The sequence below is a fragment of the Herpailurus yagouaroundi genome, unplaced genomic scaffold, assembly GCF_014898765.1.
Source record: "Herpailurus yagouaroundi ecotype Mexico unplaced genomic scaffold, PumYag 140, whole genome shotgun sequence".
In the NCBI taxonomy this organism is placed as follows: domain Eukaryota; kingdom Metazoa; phylum Chordata; class Mammalia; order Carnivora; family Felidae; genus Herpailurus; species Herpailurus yagouaroundi.
Window position 1 is genome coordinate 84,659,548 of NW_024412395.1, and position 18,002 is coordinate 84,677,549.

An 18,002-nucleotide genomic window follows, 5' to 3' on the forward strand; every position below is an offset into this window, starting at 1 on the left:
CTCTCTCAAAAATGAACATAAAAAAACGTTTTTTTAAAGATATGGCTATTTTATAGGTTGAATGAGAAGAGTTCTGAGGAAGCAAATGTGGACTTTCAATCTCACTAAGAGTCCCAAGGTGATTAGTAAAATATCTGTACAATTCTAATGATGCCAATATATTCCAATTGTCCATATTATAGTGTAGGCTAAAAAATCTGGGAGCAGTGCAAAGTATGCTACTTTGTTCTATTGGCTTATTTCTCTTGTACACTTTTTATTGCCAAAAAAAACTTTAAATGTATGCATACTCTATTTTTAAATGATTAATGCCACATCATATTGAAAACTCTACAGGTTAAAAAGTAACATAAAAGATCACCTGAAATAAAAACAAACATACAAGAGAAGAAAAATATGGTTTTATGGGGCACCTGAGTGGCATAGTTGGTTAAGTGTCCGACTCTTGATCTCAATTCAAGTCATGATCTCACAGTTTGTGAGTTCGGGCCGCACATCAGGCTCTGCACTGATGGTGTGGAGCCTGCTTGGGATTCTGTCTCTCCTTCTCTCTGACCCTCCCCTGCTTGTGCTCTCTTTCTCTCTCAAAATGAATAAATAAATAAATCATTTAAAAAAAAAGAAAAATATAGTTTTAGTTACAGCCTTTTGTATGGAAACTCTGTAGCATACTTGAGGAAAGATCTTTAAGTATTCCCTTCCCCCATTTTGTAGGACATAATCAATTATTCCATCTGCTCTTCTGGGTAACTTAGCATCTGCTAATTCACTAACATTCCTCCCTGAGTTTCCTGTAGCCATAGATGGTTCTAGAACATAAAAACAAAAGATATCTAAGAATAGCTTTCATAATACAAGTTTCCTTTAAATTATAGAGGAAAAAGGGAGGGGGTGGAGGGATGGGTTAAATAGGTGATGGGGATTAAGGAGTGCACTTGACGTGGGGAGCACAGGGTGATATATGGAATTGTTGAATCATGATATTATACACCTGAAACTAATATGATACTGTATGTTAACTAACTGGAGTTTAAATAAAAACTTTAAAAATAAATAAATAAATAATAAAGTATAGAGGGGGTAAAAAAGAATCAATACTGACCAACTGGGAAGAACTAAATAAATATTTACATAGTCATAAATCATTTTCGTTTTCCCAGAGATTTTATGATGTTTTAAAGTATTAATATATAAAGCAGAAGCAATTAAGCAATTTAATACCAACAGAATTTATACTTCAGATGGGGGAAGAATGGATCATCTCAGTTTGTGGTCAGATACACAGATGCTTCCTGTTACTCTGTCCAGAACGATGTTAACATTAACCTCGGAGGAGGCCGTTAAGCCAGTCTTGCGCTGGAAGCATTGTGTTTCTCTCTATGGAGGAAGGAGGAAAGAATTATGTTACCTAAAATGTACAAGCAGCAAAGTTAGAGTATTTTATACAGTTATCACTGATGATGTGATAAAGCATCATTCAATCCACACCGTATGTGTTCATCTCTCTGAAATAAAGCTAACAAAAAATTATAGGGGAAGAGACTCATGATACCATACTTAGAAAGCTCATGCAGGGGCACCTTGGTGAAGCAGTCAGTTAAGCGACTAACTCTTGGTTTTGGCTCAGGTCATGATCTCATGGTTCATAAGTTTGAGCCCTGGGTCCTCTGCACTGACAGTGCAAAGTCTGTTTGGGATTCTCTCTCTCTCCTCCTATCTCTCTCCTCCTCTCTCTCCCCACCCTCCCCCTGCTCATGCTTGCTCTCTCGAATTAAATAAATAAACTTTGAAAAAAAAAAAAAAGAAAGCTCTTGTAAATACTCCATGTAGTCCATTTGTCCTTTTTTTTTTTTTTTTCCTATTAGAAGGGGGTTTCTATCTTGTCTGAATCAAACTGTTTGAATGGTGTGTTACTGAATTCTTTTTTGGTTGCCTCTCTTTATCCTGACTTGAATTCAGAAAATTTCTGAAATATTCATTCTTTTAAACCGTAAAAGGATTTTGTGTATTTGTTGTTTATGCCAACTCTTTAATTTGAAATAAAAAGAAAATTCAAAGAGCAAAGCAATAACCACAAAAAGCCTCCACAATGTACTAAGCTGTCCAGATTTTCATTTTTGGATTATATCCATTCATAGTATTTGCTTTCATTAATCTGTATCAGCACATCAAAATCATTACAATGTTAAAGCACACTAAGTCTTCCAAAACATACCAACTCTTCCAAAATTAAGCTTTCTTAAAGGAAAATAGAACTACTAAAAAACAAACAGTAAGCGACTATTTCAGCTAAGAATCTGTTATTTATTTTTTTTAAAGTTTATTTTGAGAGAGAGAGAGAACATGAGCGGGAGAGGGGCAGGGAGAGACAGAGAATCCCAAGAGGACTTCATCATGACCTGAGCTAAACCAAGAGTCAGACACTTAACTGACTAAGCCACCCAGGCGCCCCTCAGCTAAGAATCCTAAAGTACCACTACAAACTCACTGTTTGTAACTGGAAAAACCAAGTTCTAGCAAGTGATTTGTTTACGGTTACATAGCCTAGCCAGTTCTAGAGAGAAATGACTGTGTTTTGTTGTAGTTTTTGTTGTTAACTAAACTGCAGATTTCACCAGTTTACCACGAAAGTCCTTTTTCCACTCCAGACAGTCTTTCCTTGTCTCTCATGATCTCAACTGTCTTGAAGAGTACTAGTCAGTCATTTTGTAGAATCTCTCTCCATTTGGGTTCCTCTTATGTTTTCCCATGATTAGATGAGGTAATTTATTTTAGGCAAGAAAATCTCGTACGCGATGTGTGCTTTTCAGAGCACCCTATTGGGGCATGATGTTCAGATATGTTATGGCTGCCTGTATAGTTTTCTTCCGCTGCCAGAGTAAATCACCACAGACCCAGCGCGGTAAGACACCACCCGCTTATTATCTCATGGATTCTGGAGGTGAGAAGTCCAGGCAAGTTGAAGCTGGGCTTCCTGCTCGGGGTCTCATAAGGCCGAAACTGAGGTGTCGGATGGCTGCATTCGCATGTGGAGCTTGTATCCTTCTTCCCAGTTCATGCAGGTTGTTGGCAGAATTCAGCTTCTTGGTTATAGAACTGACCTGTCTTCTGGCTATCTGGCAGCCAGGGATCACTTTCAGTTCCTAGAGGCCATTCTCAAGTTCTAGTTGTGTGGTGCCTCCACCTACAATGGCAGCAGGAGCACCTCCCAGACAATCCCTCTCACACCTCGAATATCTGACTTCTAGGCCAAGATTTAAAAGACTCAGAAAGGGGCACCTGGCTGGATCAGTTAGGAGAGCATGGAACTCTTGATCTCCGAATTATAGGTTTGAGCCCCATGTTGGATATAGAGATTACTCAAAAATAAAATCTTACAACAAATAAATAAAATAAGTAAAATAAAAGGCACATATGATTACCTTACCTGCCCGCTAAAACAAGTTAGTTGGAAACAAAGGAACGAGTAGATGTTTGATGTGTAACATTTCCAACTAACTTGTTTTGAAATATCTGCCAACTTCAACATGGAAATATTATTTATTTATTTTTAGCACATGTATGAACAGGGGAAGGGCAGAGGGAGGAGGAGAATCTCCATTTCTTAAAGTCAGTAGTGTTGGGGCGCCTGGGTGGCGCAGTCGGTTAAGCGTCCGACTTCAGCCAGGTCACGATCTCGCGGTCCGTGAGTTCGAGCCCCGCGTGGGGCTCTGGGCTGATGGCTCAGAGCCTGGAGCCTGTTTCCCATTCTGTGTCTCCCTCTCTCTCTGCCCCTCCCCCGTTCATGCTCTGTCTCTCTCTGTCCCAAAAATAAATAAACGCTGAAAGTCAATAGTGTCACATAATATAACCTCATTACAGGATTTAAATCCATTAATGATTTAAATCCTGTAATGATTTATATATATATAAATCTATTGACTGAGCCAGCTAGGCACCCCTAGCATATATATCAAAGGTAGCAAGGACAGAGGAAGTGAGCAGACATCTTAAAATTCTGCCCGCCACACTAGTGATTATTGATCTTGATTACTTGGTTAAGCTTCTAGATTTCTCCACTGTAAAGTTATAATTATATAAAAAAAATTGTAATTTAAAAATATCATGGGAGGGGCACGTGGGTGGCTTGGTCGTTTAAGTATCCAACTTTCACTCAGGTCATGATCTCATGGTTTGTGGGGCTCTGTGCTGACAGCTCAGAGCCTGGAGCCTGCTTCAGATTCTGTGTCTCCCTTTCTCTCTGCCCCTCCCCTGCTCATGCTCTGTCTCTCTTTGTCTCAAAAATAAATAAAAAACAAAAAATTTAAAAAATAAATTAATAAAAAAATAAGACAAAAAAAATTTTTAATATTATGGGAGACATACTTTGAACTATGTAAATATTGTGCTTTTCCTCAAACTTTCTCACATTAATTTAATTTTTTCCCCCATATTAACATTCTTCAATGGAATTGTCCACTCTCCTCCATTTATGTATTTGTGTATGTATTTATTTTATTATGGACTCATGCATATATATTTATATTTAATTTGGGGAGTTATAATCCAAATTATCATTATTTTGTTGTTCAACTTCCAGCTTTAGCCATTGATACCTTTTTCAGGTAGTGTCTGTACCCTTTTGACATACCCTCAATCTTTTTTGAGCACTTCTTCACTTTCTGATACCAAAAGATGCTCTAGATTCAATTATATTTTTTCCTACCCCAGCCCTGGAATAAATCACTTTTCCAAGGATAACTCCAGTTGTGTTTTGTTCATTTTTTCATTTTATTTATTTTTAAAGTAGATTCTATACCCAACATGGGGCTCGAACTTATGCCCTAAGATCAAGAGTTGCCTGCTCTACCGACTCAGCCAGCCAGACACCCTAAGATAACTCCAGTTTTTTTTTTTTTTTAAATTTTTTTTTTCAACGTTTATTTATTTTTGGGACAGAGAGAGACAGAGCATGAACGGGCGAGGGGCAGAGAGAGAGGGAGACACAGAATGGGAAACAGGCTCCAGGCTCTGAGCCATCAGCCCAGAGCCCGACGCGGGGCTCGAACTCACGGACCGCGAGATCGTGACCTGGCTGAAGTCGGATGCTTAACCGACTGCGCCACCCAGGCGCCCCAAGATAACTCCAGTTTTAATCCAAGAGAACTAGAAGTAAATTTCAGTTTGTACTGACTACAAATTACTGTCTCCATAAATTAGGTGCAGATTAATGAATGTATAATAGAAACTTGCTCTCCTAACAAAGTGCCACAAATTTAGTGGCTTACGAAAACATGGTTTAGGGTCACCTGGGTTGCTCAGTCAGTTAAGTGTCTGACTCTTGATTTCAGCTCAGGTCATAATCTCATGGTTTGTGAGATCAAGCCCCACATTGGGCTCAGCACGGAGAGCATGGAGCCTGCTTGGGATTCTCTCTCTTTTCTTCTCTGTCTTGCTCTCTTTCCCTCTCCCTCTCTCAAAAAATAAACTTAAAAAAATACAATAAAATGAAAACAACATAGATTTTTATCTTACAGTTCTGTGGGTCAGAAGTCCAAAATGGGTTTTACAGGGCTGAAATGAAGCTATCAGAAAGGTTGCATTTCTCTGGAGGCTCCAGGGAATATAATCTGTTTCCTTGCCTTTTCCAGCTTCTAGAAGCTACCTGAATTCCTTGACTCATGATCTCTTCCTATATCTTTAGAACCAATAGCACAGTGTCTTCCAGTCTCCTCTGTCTCTTGTCCTTCCTCCTGTCTTGCTATATTAGGATCCTTCTGATTACATTGGGCCCCCACTCAGATAATTCAGAATAATCTCCCCATCTCAAGATCCTTAACTTAATCATACTTACAAAATTGATTTTTCCATGCAAGGTAACATATTCATATGTTCAGGAAATTAAGACACAGACATTTTGGGAGCCATCATTCAGCCTACCACATGAATATATTTAGACTAATTAATATATATGGGCTAATGGGACAATCAGGCCACATAAATCAAGCAAAAGGGAAATATCTCTTTCATAACAGGTCCCTTTTTATTTTTTCATAGCTCAGTAAGTCACTTTTTTTAAAATTGCAGGATGGGGGAATCTGGGTGGCTCAGTCGGTTAAGCATCCAATTTCAGCTCAGGTCAAGATCTCATGGTTTGTGAGTTCAAGCTCCGCATTGGGCTCCATGCCAACAGCGCAGAACCTGGAGCCTGCTCTGGATTCTTTGTCTCCCTCTCTGTCTGCCTCTCCCCCACTCACACTGTCTCTCTCTTTCTCTCTCTCTCTCTCTCTCTCTCTAACAAAAATAAACAAACATTAAGAAAAAATACAAAAACACAAAATAAAATATATTTAAATTTTTTTTCAATAAAAAGTAAAAATTGCAATATGTTTGCAAATTTGTCTAAATCCTTCATAAAAGTAAACGTCGGTCATCTTCCATTGGTAGGACATTGGTTTTGATTTGTCCTCCACCAGGAGTGAAGAACTCTTGCTGATCCATCTATCTGTCTTCCTCCTCCATTTGCCACCAAGAGCACAGAATTTTACAGGATCATACACAGTTGTAAAAGCAATGATTATAATTTCCTATGATGCATTACTCTGTGGACCAAAGAGCTTGATTCATATAACCTGTATGCACTTTGCTGGTTGGGAATTACATTGCTGGAACTAAATGAAAAAAAAAAAAATTAAACATTCTCTTCATACTCTTGGCTTTAACTGTGAATTTACTTTTTATTCATTTATTTATTGAGCTAATGTTTGAATGCCTGACTGTGCAAGGCACTGCAATAGGTACTGGTGATGACTACTACTGGGCATGTAATAAATCATGATTCAAAATAGGGGATATTGCTTTTAGTAGCTAAACCTCAGGGAGTAATCCAGGTATCCAATATTTATATACTTATTTTCTGTCTGGAAGTTACTTCTAAAGACAAGGTTTCCCCATTCTTATTACTTTCAACTGACTAGAAATAAAATTTTTGATGTAAAGCATTATGTGGAAAAAGCCATAAGGCTTTCTACTCTAGTCCTAAACTATAGATGGGTTGCATACTAAATCACAGACTTCTAAACACACATTTTTAAAAAAGTAATCTCGGGGTACCTGGGTGGCTCAGTTGGTTGAGCGGCCGACTTCGGCTCAAGTCACAATCTCGCAGTCCGTGAGTTCGAGCCCCGCATCGGGCTCTGTGCTGACAGCTCGGAGCCTGGAGCCTGTTTCGGATTCTGTGTCTCCCTTTCTCTGACCCTCCCCCGTTCATGCTCTGTCTCTCTCTGTCTCAAAAATAAATAAACGTTAAAAAAAAAATTAAAAAAAAAAAAGTAATCTCTACACCCAATGTGGGGCTCAACTCACAACCCCAATATCAAGAGTTGGATGCTCTACCAAACTGAGCCAGCTAGGCATCCCTAAGTATACATTTTCATTCTTTCTTTTTAAAGGATGAAATAACAACTAACACTTATTAAGCACTACTCTTGCTTAGTGCTTTATATATATTATTTAGTTAACTCTACGAGGCAGGTGTAATTATCCTTGTCATTTCCATTTCAATAGGTAATAGTAATAGAAATGACATAGCTGATAAGTGGTCGAGCCAGGATTCAAATCTGGGCAATTAACTGATTCCAGAACTTTCTTTCTTAACACACAAATCAGTGTGTACATTAAAAAAAAATTTTTTTTAACATTTATTCATTTTTTGAGAGAGAGAGAGACAGAGTGCGTACAGGGGAGGAGCAAGAGAGAGGGAGACACAGAATCTGAAGCAGGCTCCAGGCTTAGCTGTCAGCACAGAGCCTGACGCAGGGCTCAAACTCACGAGCTGTGAGATCATTAGCTGAGCTAAGTCGGTGCTTAACCAACTGAGCCACCCAGGTACCCCACAAATTAGTGTGTACATTATCATATAGTGCTGCCACCCAGTAAATAGTGTTGGATATAATGACTGCCCCAAAAAGAGTGAACAGAAATTTTAGAAACAGCTTCAATGCTGCAAACGCTTAGTAAATCAAAGTCTTGTTGAGTACACACGCAATAACTAGAACTTAAGTTCATCATTGAGTTCGTTGTCTATTCGATAGCATGACTCAGAAAATATAGGTCCCAGCACAGTTATTCAGAATAAAGTAGAACTTCATACTAGTATCTGTTTTGCATTGGCAATTACTTTCCCGTAACTGAGGAGGACTGCTGTCGAGTTGGGTATTTGTTGATTTATTTGTTATGATTTATTCAAACATTTGTTTGAATGCTTGTGTCCCTTCAAAAATTATATGTTGAAATCCTAATGCCCAGTGTAATGATTTTAGGAGGTGGGACCTTTGGGAGGCGCTTCAGTCATGAGGATGGGGCTTTCATGGATGGGATCAGTGCTTTTATGAAGGAGACCTCAGGAGCCCTGTGCTCCCTTCTACCTTGTGAGGCACCATAGGAGGTGGCAGTCTGCAACCTGGAAAGGGCCTTCACCAGAACCTAACCATGCTGGCACCCTGACGGTGGACTTCCAGGCTCTGGAACTGTGAAAAATAAATTTGTTCATGAGCTACCCAGTCCGTGGTATTTTTTTATAGCAACCCCAACAGACTAAAACAATATTATTTTTCTAGTTCTTGGAAAAATCCTGAAACTCTTGAGTATAAAAATTTTGGCTGCTTAGTGATAAATTCTTTAAAAATATTCTAATCTGGGGCACCTGGGTGGCTTAGTTGGTTAAGTGTCTCAGGTCATGAGCTCACGGTTCATGAGTTGGAACCCATGTTGGGCTCTGTGCTGACAGCTCAGGGCCTGGAACCTGCTTCAGATTCTGTGTCTCCCTCTCTCTCTCTCTCTGCCACTCCCCCCCTTACATTCTGTCTCTCTCTCTCTCAAAAATAAGTAAATGTTAAAAATTATATATATATATATACATACATACATATATATACATACATATATATACATATATATATATATATATACACATATTCTATCTATCCCTAATTAGAAAGAATGTTTTTCATGTTTACTTTATTTTTGCATTTGAGTACACACATGTATCATTCATAGAAAGGTATAGTTTTCTATTCCAAAACACCTAAGTGTAAAATATTTTCATATTAGGAGTCTGGGTGGCTCAGTCAGTTAAGCATCCGACCCTGGATTTTAGCTCAGGTCATGACCTTACAATCATGAGCCCGAAATTGGGCTCTGCACTGGGCATGGAGGCCAAGATTCTCTTTCTCCCTCTGCCCTTCCCCTGTTCACACATGTGCTAAAAATAAATAAATAAATAATATTTCCATGTTGAAGTTGGTAGATATTTCCTAACTTAGTTTAAAAAATATATAAATCTAGGGGTGCCTAGCTGGCTCAGTCAATAGAGCAAGCAACTCTTGATCTCAGGGTCGTGAGTTTGAGCCCCAGCAGGGCATAGAGCTTACTTAAAAAAATAAAATAAATACACACACACACACACACACACACAAATTGGAAAAGGGGAAAAATGGATTCAATTTATATCCACATTTGTACAAATATTTGAAATATGGATACACTCAACAAGAAAGAACATTATTCAAGATAATTGAAAGTTTCAGAATAAAATAGAAGATGAAATTTATAAAAAGTGACTTATATAGTCCAGTAAAATATACATAATCTAAGATATAATTTGAAAGTTTTGTCAGCATATATATGACTACATATGACTAATTTCTACTAGATTGCTAATCACTTGGAAGTGATTCACAAATAGGGTTGTCTATCAACAAATTTAAAGAAATGGAAGATAGTATCCTGAAGGACCAATAAATTATACAGCATAAGGGTTACTAGTTAATAAATGGATTATTTTTCTACATTTTTGTATTTTCCAAATTTATAGAGAGGCAGTTACTCAACATTTGACAACGTAGATAACTTCAGACTCTGCTCTGGGTGATTTGCTTATTGGTTTACCCAAGACCAAAATTTAAGACCTTAAGCCATATTATGAACATAGTTCTCCTAAAGAAGACATAGACATTCATTATTTAGGGGAAAAACAAAATGCTGAAAATTATTTTCTTTTTTTTTTTTTTGAAAGGATGTTTGTATTAGCTTTGGAAAATTGATGACCAGCATTGGAAGCTTTGTTCAGGGCACTTGGGTGGTTCAGTCAGTTAAGCATCCAACTCTTAGTTTTGGTTCAGGTCATGATCTCACAACGAGCTCCATGTCAGGCTCTGCACTGACAACAGGAAGCCTACTTGAGATTCTCCCCCTTCCTCTCTCTCTGCTCCTACCCTGCTAGCTTGCTTTCTCAAAATAAATAAACTTAAAAAAAGAAAGAAAACTTTGTTCATTAATTTATTCATAAAATATTTATAGTAAGCCTACCTGCTAAAAGTATACTAAGACTTATACAGATGGTCACACACAATAAATGGTTGAGAAATTATGGTCTCTGCCTGAGTTTCTAATGCACATGTATGAGTGAAGCACATGTATGCATTTAGTGACCCAAAAGATACCAGATCTCAATTTCCTAATGGGCCCCATAGTTCTCTCCCCTGGTTCCTAGATGGGTATCCCTCCATTATAAGTGTTCTTAATGACACATATGAACAACGTATACATTCATATTTGTGTCTCTAAACCCATACGTGGGAGATAAAGTAAGTAGTACTTAACGTCCCCATTTTACAGATTAAAAAAAAAAAAAAAATCAAAGACCTTGTCATTTAATTCAATCACTGAACTACCATGACCCAGGCCGCAGTCTAGGGCTCTTCGGCTTGCAATTTACCTGTGTGCACTCCTAATCAAATAACAGCAATGATAGGAGGAAAGGACCACTTAGATAATTACTCCCTCAGATAAACGACTAAGATGACTTTCTAGTACTTCTGCTAGTAAATTTTTACTTTATTTTCTATTTTATTTTTTAATAAGATTTATTTTATTTACTTATTTTTAAATTGTTTATTTTTGAGAGAGAGAGAGAGAGAGAGCAAGCAGGGGAGGAGCAGAGATAGGAAGACAGAGGATCCAAAGTGGGTGCTATGCTGATAGCAAGGAGCCCGATGTGGGGCTCCAACTCATGACAAGATCACTAACCTGAACTAAAGTCAGATGCCCAACCAATTGAGCCACCCAGATGCCCTGCTAGTAAAAATTCAAATACCGTAAGAGGACAGCTTGTTGCCTCTGATAAAAATGCTGCCTCCTCCAAACAAATGATACATTTGGAGAAGCTTTTCCTGTTCAAATAAAAATGTGTTGCTCTTTGACCTCATAATGTCATCTCAAGGAATTTGTCCTTACTGATATACTTAGAAAATGGGGCACCTGGGTGGCTCAGTCAGTTGAGCATCCACCTCTTAATTTCAGCTCAGGTCATGATCCCAAGGTTGAGGGATCAAGCCTCACATCAGGTTCCATGCTGAGCATGGAGCCTGCTTGGGATTCTCTCTTTCTCTCCCTCTACCCCTCTCCTGTAGTCGTGCCCTCTCTCTCTCAAAAAAAAAAAAAAAAAAAAAGTAAATATTTATGTACTAGGGTATTCATTACTGCATTATCTATATTAAAAAAAAAATCTAAAGGAATCTAGAGAAAGGCCTAAATATCCCATCAACAGGGAAGAAGTATAGCATAGTGGTTAAGAATTGCCTAGATTCCAATCCCATCTGCACAATTTACTAGCTATGTGATCATGGACAAATTACCCCACTGTGCTTTTGGTTTACCAAAAGCTAATAATAGAATTTACTTATTGGGCTGTGATATTTAGAACAGTGCCTAACCCACAGTATATGCTCAGTACATTTCAGCTATCATTATGGATAGGAATTGGGATAAATTTTGGTAGAGGCACACAATGGAAGACTAAGTAACTAGTAAACTAGTAAAGAGAACTCTATATACTCTACTTAACCAGAAAGCAATCTCTGCCAACTTAGTCTCCCTCCAATGCCTAAGAAAAAAATTTAGCTAAACTTAAGTTGGCTAAACTTAGCACATATATATTGAAGAACAAAGAGTAAATTCTTTGAACTCTGGTGGAAAAAGCATTTGGGGGTTTTGGAGAAAGAAGGTGAGAAGCTTTGGAGAAGCTGGAGTATGAGGAGAGAAGAGGGTAGCCAACACTTTTGATGCATTAGCTTTGTGAGTGGGTTCAGGAGAGAAAAGGGACCAGGGAAAGAACTAGGGGCCTTATTAGAAATTGAGATTGGTATCTTTTTGGTCACTAATTGCATCCATGTGCTTTACCGCATCAGAAACTCTTAGCAGAGACAATAATTTCTCAACTGTTTATTGTGTGTAATCGTGCTGAGTCAGAGAGTGAGTCAATGCAGCTCTCTGGGAGGGAGGTACTCACATGGGAAAAGGAATGACCTCTTCTGTGCAGATAGGCCAGTTTAGGAAAATTCCTTGCCCATGCCCTAATCATTGTATCTTGGTGCCTGGGAAAAATTACCTATTATTCCCAAGAATGAGCAGTTGAGTTGTTCTACTCAACCTTGAGGATCAGGCATAACAACTCAAGTTAACATCAGATGTTCACATATACAGAGCACGTTGGGTACTGCCCAGGGAATAAAATTGAATAGGCACAGTTCTTGCCTAGTAACCTTAATTGTCAAGCTATTAAGGATATTAGCAGGTGACTGTTAAAAGCACAGAAGCTCCTAATAATCTCTTTAGTAGTTCACCTGGCAGAAAGGTTTCCTACCCCTCTTAGGGTGTTTTTCATTTTCCTTGTTAAAATTGCTTTTCTTGGGGCACCTAAGTGGCTCAGTCGGTTAAGCGCCCAACTTCCGCTCAGGTCATGATTTCACAGTCCATGGATTCGAGCCCCATGTCGGCTCTGTGCTGACAGCTTAAAGCCTGGAGCCTGCTTCAGATCCTCTGTCTCCCTCTCTCTGCCCCTCCCCTGCTTGCACTCTGTCTCTCTGTCTCTCTCTCAAAAATAAATAAACATTAAAAAAATTTTAATTGCTTTTCTTGCACAGGAACTTAATGAACTAAACCACAAAACACGAATGGAAGAACTAATTCTCATCAAAAAGTTCACAGTAGAATAAGATGTGGATTCTTAAGACTCAAATATATTATTGAAAATGATTAGGTATCTCTTTTCTGGCCATCAATAGGTTTATACAGGGCACCACATGTTCCTAAAACCATTCCCTTACAAGATATTTGTCCTAATATTCCAGTTTCAGATGAGGGTTTTACCAAAGGGCAATACATTTTCTATACCGAGTCACATGAAGGAAAGATGCAGAGTACAGGGGAGGACAATGATAAATTGGAACTGGTAGAAAATGCATCTCAAGTATAAGTGGGAATGACATGAGAGGGAAATAATAGGTAAGAACACTTGAGGCAAACCACTAGAGAAAGAGTGAAAGGAATATGGAACACATCTCACCTCCTGTGGAACAAAAGGTTTAAAGGGAGATGGACACACACATTGGCTGGTAAAGTGGATAAAGGAGAGGGCATAGGTCACAAGAGTGAGGACACACACAGGAGTTACTGAGGAATAACCCCAATTTCCCAAGGGAATGCGGCTGCCCAGGGATACACTACCTTCCTTATCATTCCCTCCGGGTTTGCAGGTACAAAACAAGCCCCAACCCATCAAGAGGTGTGGCTGTTTAGTTCCTGCTTCTAAGTAAATAATACATTTCCACTTCATACTTTATGGGAATTGTAGTTTGAGATTTGGGGAGCTAAAGGAAGGCATATGTTATCTTATTACTTAACTTTATCCACATAATGTTGCCCTTCAGATTGAGACCAGGTTGTTTCCAGACTTTTTTTTTTTTTAATGTTTATTTTTGAGAGACAGAGAGAGTACAAGTGGAGGAGGGGTAGAGAGGGAGACACAGAATCCAAAGCAGGCTCCAGGCTCTGAGCTGTCAGCACAGAACCCGACTGGGGGCTCGAACCCACGAACCATGAGATCATGACCTGAGCCAAGTCAGACACTTAACCAACTGAGCCACCCAGGCGCCCCAGGTTGCTTCCAGTCTTAAAAAAAGAAACGAAACAGGCAAAAAATGTGTGGCCCTTATTCTTCTTGACAGGGGAAAAGGAGATTAATGAAATTTAGTCATGCTTTACTGCTCCTTTTAGATTTCCAACATTATCCCAGCCCTTTCCAGCAGCAAAGTAGATGCTTCTATTCTAGAACAATGGGGTGAGGTCACCCTATCCCTAGGAATATGAGGAAAATCCCAAAATCTTGGAAGAGTTTAAAGATCTCAGTATGCTCAGTTCCTGTCCTAGTTTGCCTTTGTGATTACAAAACTTTCTTTTTTGGGGGTGTCTGGGTGGCTCAGTCAGTTAAGCATCTGACTTTGGCTCAGATCATGATCTCATGGCTCCTGGGTTCAAGCCCTGTGTCGGGCTCTGTGCTGGCAGCTCAGAGCCTGGATGCTGCTTCAGATTCTCTGTCTCCCTCTTTCTCTGCCCTCCCTGTCTCATGCTCTGTCTCTCTCAAAAATTATAAACATTAAAAAAAAAAAAATTAAGGGGCGCCTGGGTGGCGCAGTCGGTTAAGCATCCGACTTCAGCCAGGTCACGATCTCGCAGTCCGTGAGTTCGAGCCCCTCGTCGGGCTCTGGGCTGATGGCTCAGAGCCTGGAGCCTGTTTCCGATTCTGTGTCTCCCTCTCTCTCTGCCCCTCCCCCGTTCATGCTCTGTCTCTCTCTGTCCCAAAAATAAATAAACGTTGGAAAAAAAAAATTAAAAACCCAACTTTCTTTTTTTAATTCAGAAAAAAATTAATATACAGTAGACTGTTGGCAGGGAGGTTACTTATCCTGATGAATAATGTAGTAAATCCTTTAAATGGAAATGGAATGGAAGTCCCTAGAAAACTACAGTTCGGGGTCCATTGTGGTGCTCAAACTGTGATACTAAATATGTCACCTGAGGAACACTACTTCGTTTGGACCTAGTACTTACCAATCTATAGCACCCCAGCCTGGACAATCTGCAAGCAAAGTAACAAAGACTCATTTCCTCCTATAAATAACCTTAAGCCCACAAAGAACATTTCAGTTACATATGCCAAGGATCCTGAGCTATATTTAAAAGCTTAAAGAATTTGAGCCAAAGGGAAGGGCCTCAATGCTATCTAGTATATAACAGGACACTTACCGACTCTGTAATGGATACAAAAGTACTAGAGTTGTGTATGTAGTAAGTAATTAGAAAATAGTTACGGATTAATTGGTATATTATAGAAACTTCATTTTATAGTTGTTAATGGTCTCTGGCTTTCCTTCTCTCTCTCTCTATTTCCCTCTTCACTGCTGGGGTACAGACTCAGGACCCATGGCAGGAACTAATTGTCCCTCAATATTCACCCTTGTGGCAGTTTTAATTCTTTGACACTCCTCCCATGGGATGTATGTTTCCCCCTCCTGAATCTGGGTGCACTCTAAGACTGTGGACAGTGGAAGTGATGCTATAGAACTTCCAAGGGTAAGTCATAAAAAACCGTGTGGCTTCCTCATTGGTCTCCAGGAATGCTCTTGCTCTTGGAGCCCTGAACACTCTACGATTATCCTGAGACTGTCATGCTAAATAGGCCACAAGTAGATGCTCTTGAAGACAATCCCATCTGAAACTGTCCTTCTAGCATTCCAGCCCAGGAGCCAAACTTGTGAGTGAAGACGCTATCTAGGAACGGAGTCTTCCCACCACAGGTGCTCCAGCCCCGAGCTGTTTCAGTCATCTTGTAGAATTCCATTCATCCAGCTGAGGATCCAGCCTTATGGAACACAGATCGATCACCCCATCTCTACTGTGCCCTTTCTGTACTTTGCACTCATGGAGTCATCTTATAAGCATAATAAGATAGTTGTTGTTTTATATAATTAAGTTTTAGGGTAGTTTGTTACACAGCAAAAAATAACTAGACCACCATCTCTTAGAATCTTTGTTTTAGGGGCACCTGGATGGCTCAGTTGGTTAAGTGTCTGACACTTGATTTGGGCTCAGGTCATGATCTCATGGTTTGTGGGATTGAGCCCCACATTGGGCTCCATGCTGACAGCATGGGGCCTGCTTAGGATTCTCTCTCTCTGCCCCTCTCCTGATCCTGCTTGCTCGCTCTCTCTCTCTCTCTCTCTCAAAACTAACTAAATAGGAATCTGTTTTAGTTAGGTAGATGGCTTTAGTTGGGTATATTTCCCAGCCTCCTCTCTTGCAGGTGAATGTGGCTATTAAGTCTTACCTATGATATATGAGTGGAAATGATGCAATTTCTACGTCAAGTCAATAAAATGTTAAAAGGCAGGGTGCCTGGGTGGCTCAGTCGGTTGAGTAGCCAACTCTTGATTTAGCTCAGATCATGATCCCAGGGTCGTGGGATCCAGCCCCACATCAGGCTCCACGCTGAGCGTGGGGCCTGCCTGAGATTTTCTTTCTTCCCTTCTTTCCAATTTACGCACTCTCTCTCTAAAAGATAAAGAAATAAAATAAAATAAAATAAAATAAAATAAAATAAAATAAAATAAAATAAAATAAAATAAAATAAATAAAATAAATAAAATAAAATAAAATAAAATAAAATAAAATAAAATAAAATAAAATAAATAAAACTCCACTTCCTCTCTCTCATCCATCCATGTCTTGCTGGCTGAAACAGTGATAATTGCAGCAGCTATCTAGGATACATAGATATTCCAGATGCTATCACAGACTGGATTCCCCACATAGCAGACTCTGAGAAGAGTTTAGTGTACAGAATATTTAATTTTTTTTTAACGTTTATTTATTATTGAGACACAGAGAGACACAGAGCATGAACAGGGGAGGGGTAGAGAGAGGGGGAGACACAGAATTCAAAGCAGGCTCCAGGCTCTCAGCTGTCAGCACAGAGCCCAACACGGGGCTCACACCCACAAACTGAGATCGTGACCTGAGCCGAAGTCGGTTGCCCAACCAACTGAGCCACCCAGGCACCCCAGTGTACAGAGTATTTATTAAGGAGTTCCCTGAAGGTCAACACCTGTTAAGGAGGGAAAGAAAACAGGAATGGGCAGAGGGAAAGGCTGAGCTGTAGTACAGGCCCAATGACAATCTCATCCAAACCCACAAAGAGCTCAGAAGCTAAGATATAAGAAAGCCCTTTAGAGTTGTCCTCCAGTGGATCTAGAAGGTCAGGCCTTTATACTCCCACATGGGTCAGTCATTGTATGTGAGTCATCCTACCGTATGCTTTTGCTAGGTTACAATTACAGCATATTAGTGATCTATTATTACATAACAAAATAACCCAAAACTTAGTGGCTAAAAACAACAAACATTTAGTACCTCAGTTTCTGTGTGTTGGGAATCTGGAAGTCTATGGGTTATAGCCATCTCAACTGGGGGCCAAAGGATTCAGCTTACTCAAGTGGTTGCTGAATCCTTAGCTGATGATTGCTGGTTCCTTAGCACATGGTCCTTTTCATAGGCTGCCTATGTGTCCTCTCAACATGGTAGGTGGTGATCTGAGAGGGAGAGAATAAGAGAACAACCAAGATGAAAGCCAGTCTTTTAAAAACCTAATCTCAGCAGGGACATCCCTACTGATTACAAGTGAATCAGTAAATCCAGCCCACACTTAAGGAGAGGGGATTACGTAAGGACATAAGGGCATGAATCCCAACAGGCAGGGATGGTGGGGGTCATTTTCAAGGCTGCCTACCACACATAACATGCGCATAATTTTGTATCCTATTTTTAGTTGTCATCGACTATGATGTTTTCACTACATATTCATTAAAAAAAAAAACCTTTTTTTTAATGTTTATTTTTGAGAGATACACTGTGAGCGGGGTAGGGACAGAGAGAGGGGAGACACAGAATTCAAAGCAGGCTCCAGGCTCTGAGCTGTTAGCACAGAGCCCAACGTGGGGCTTGAACTCGTGAACCACAAGATCATGATCTGAGCTGCAGTTGATACTTAACTGACTGAGCTACCCAGGTGCTGCTACATATTCTTCATTTAAATAAGAGTGTTGGGGTACCTGGGTGGCTCAGTTTGT

The 18,002-nt window shown here is 39.6% G+C and overlaps 1 long non-coding RNA gene across 1 annotated transcript; it reads right to left on the reverse strand.

Annotated features, from left to right (window-relative positions):
- Nucleotides 1-1,150: 1,150 nt before the first annotated feature.
- LOC121030962 (uncharacterized) lies at nt 1,151-17,807 on the reverse strand. The gene is made up of 2 exons (XR_005790480.1): nt 17,287-17,807; nt 1,151-1,377 (listed from the first exon to the last, which is right to left on the reverse strand). It is a non-coding gene; the product is annotated as an uncharacterized LOC121030962 (long non-coding RNA).
- Nucleotides 17,808-18,002: the final 195 nt, after the last annotated feature.